This window comes from Vigna unguiculata, chromosome 4, assembly GCF_037176805.1.
Source record: "Vigna unguiculata cultivar grain cowpea cultivar isolate G323 ecotype 2 chromosome 4, ASM3717680v1, whole genome shotgun sequence".
NCBI classification, from domain to species: Eukaryota; Viridiplantae; Streptophyta; class Magnoliopsida; order Fabales; family Fabaceae; genus Vigna; species Vigna unguiculata.
In genome coordinates this window covers 41,760,654-41,763,891 of record NC_140795.1, presented here as the reverse complement: position 1 = coordinate 41,763,891, position 3,238 = coordinate 41,760,654, and the positions used below count along the sequence as shown (strand labels likewise).

General features: G+C 29.5%; 1 long non-coding RNA gene across 1 annotated transcript; it reads right to left on the bottom strand.

The window, feature by feature from the left end:
• Positions 1–2,212: 2,212 nt before the first annotated feature.
• Positions 2,213–3,238, bottom strand: LOC114180386 (uncharacterized). Its single transcript, XR_003603685.2, has 3 exons — positions 3,149–3,238; positions 2,905–2,955; positions 2,213–2,723 (listed from the first exon to the last, which is right to left on the bottom strand). It is a non-coding gene; the product is annotated as an uncharacterized LOC114180386 (long non-coding RNA).

The window sequence follows — 3,238 nt, the reverse complement described above, 5'->3', positions numbered from 1 at the left end:
GGATGGAGGAGATTAGCGTGAATGAAGACGAGGAGCAAAATGTGAATTAATAAGATGTGTGTGGATAAAACAAAGAAATGTGAGGAAATTATACAAAATGAGAGAGAAAAATTGTTATTGAAAAAAATTATCATCTTTAAATCTAGGCTTTTAGAATATAAATAATTTATGGTTCCTATTCATCGCGCACATATTCAAAACATATAAATTAACTTCGACTTAACTGACATTAACTTTTATATATATACCCAAAAGAAGTATTTATTAGCATCAAACATTAAGCATACTTTATTAGCATTGGCTAAATTGACGTTAGTACGGCTCTAACACAAATATTTATTTATTATATAAAATAAAGTAAAAACTAATTTTACGTTTTTAAATTTTGATGTTGCGTTATAATCAACTAGGCCATCTTTATTAGTGTCCACTATTAAGTGGACTCTACTAACCATTCCTATGAAAATGTTAAATGGCATATATATTTATTTTAGCATCTACTCAGTGTTGATGTTTTAATGCAATCATTTTTTTCCAGCTAGTATACTTAGTAGTTTATATCGATAGAGATTTGGTAAAATACATGATGTTTAAACTAGTTTGATTTAAAAAATATAGTATTTGAGTTGTGTGACAAGTATTTAAAACAATTTTGTTATAATAAAAAATTGAATAAAAACATGTTGAAAAAGACAAATATGATTAACAAGGTTGTATTCAATATGATGAAGACGTGGTGAGGTTAGACTTCACCATTTTTTCCCTCTCTTGTACCAATCCAATTATTATTTATAAATATGTAAGTGTTCATGTCTTGAGAGTTCTTTTAAAAGTAACTTTAGGTCCATTCCTAACACCTAGACCTAACATAATCAAACTTTTAGTATAAATTCTCAGTGACTACTTTAATGAATCACTTGCATTGGGATCAAGACTCTATATCTAGCTAGAGTCTTATATCTATTCCTTGCATCTAAAAGCACGAGGAGAATCATTTGAACCATAACTTGGAACCAGCTCTTACCCAATCCTAGCCCAATAAAATCATATGAGTGATCAATTCATCCAACAACAAGCATAAACTAATTCTTAACATGTAAACAAAAGCATACTTTAATAAATAAAATAATACTCCTACAAGAGAGTTTCAAAGGGTTACATCTTAACATCAAAACAAGAGAGGCTTAACTCCTCATAATGGATGTAAATAATTTAATGCTTTGAGTAGCCATGCTCTTTTATGCTCTATTAACATCAAGACAAGAGAGGCTTAACTCCTCATAATGGGTACAACTTTGTTTTTATAAACTATCCAGGACATTGCTCCACAGTGCACTTGTAGCTCAATAGTAGAGGTTTCTTTACTATGTGAGTTTTCTTTTTGGCCCATTCTCATGGTCTGGTGCTCAACTCCTGAGATAACTTCTTTGAGAAGGAGTCTTTATGGATATCAACCTCTAGTTTAGTGCTTGAGGTTTCTCTTCCAAGGGATTTTCTCTTTGTGGCTCATTCTCAATTTTGTCGCTCAACCGCATCAGTCACAGTTTTACCCAGAATTGCTTGAAATTCATCTACTTTCTTTATTTGTCTAGTTTAACTTTATTTTGGTGCTGGAAACTGCAAAACAAGCTATATCGGGGTAAATTTAACAAAAACTTAATATAATCAAAACAAGATAAGTATCAAATTCATCTCAAAATTAACTCAAATTAGACACTTATCACTCATCTATGCATTAACTATTAGTATTATGGAGGTTGATTTAGTCTCAATTCATTTAGTATTGTGAGATGTTGTTATCTATTTTGCTACATAAGCAACCATATGTAAAGCTTGATATGCACATAGAAATAAAATACTTCCTAATGTAGTCATGGACATAAACATACATATTATATGTCGAAACACGTTAAATTCTTGTAATGTTTACTTTTCTCTCTTTTATCGTCTTGTTCTCACTTTTATATTTACAAAAACAATGTGACCAAATTCATTCAAGCCTTTTATGACATGGAGAATAAATACCTTATTTCAATCAAATGCGATTTCATATAACTGAAATACATTGTTTAAATGTAGTATGAACTACGAACATTTTAGAATAACATGAAAACTAGCAACTATATTATATACATCACATCAAAATACTATACTTTCTGAATCATGTTATGTCAAATCAATAAATTAAAATGACACATAAGTTACCAGAATACTCGTTAAAGTGTTTATATATAATACACTTAAGTGTCTCAATCCTTGTACATATACAGTGATCAACATATGAAATGATTGAGAGTACATTAACGAAGTTATTTCATTCTCTATTTTCAAAACACCAACAAGACCTACTTCTATATTAACACGCTTATTGGGTCAATACATCATCTTATACAATAAATAAGTAATCATTTACCAAACACATGTAATTGGAAAAATTGATTATAGATAGTTGCAGCATTTTAATGAGAATTTGCTTCTCTTTTATCATCATTTGGTCATATTAGAGTTTAGTACATTGAAGATTTGTCCTTGTAGTGTAGTAGTGTAGTAGTGTCTCTTCTCCATTTGATTTCTGGCTTTTCCCAACTTTCCCAGTATCTTTGCTTCTTTAATCTTTTGTTCTCAACATTTTCTTCACTTCTCACTATTATTCTCCAGTATTCACCTCTATTTTAGTGTATACTGCAGACCTACCCTATCACAATTGGGAACAAAACTTGAACCTGCATAGTTTAAGTTTTCACACAAAATTCATCAATTCATAAATTTAGAGCATCAACTTCAGCGAAATTTGAAGCAACTGCAATCAAAGTTTTTAAATAATATAAATTACTATTGCCTGAGATACAATTTAAAATATACCACATTGAAAGCTAAAAATAAAAGTAGAAACTAATCACTTACAAAATAACCTTCAGCCCTTTATGTTCATTCCCTCAGTCAAGAAGTTTTGTCCTGATTCACAAAATATATAGTAAAAATCAGTAGTGTATATATAATCATAGAGTCAATTTAAGATCAATGCAATTTTTTATGAAAATCAATTTATATTATTTTTCTGGTGAGCACAAAATAACAAAACAAAAAAAAATGTATACAAACTAATATTGGTGTGGAATCAGAGTAACTAGAAATCATGTATATATACCTTTGGTACTTCCGTGATTTGATTTTGAGAGGAATCTCCTCACTCTTGTAAAAATATATATTTTCGTCTTTGTTTTTTTTCATCTTTTGC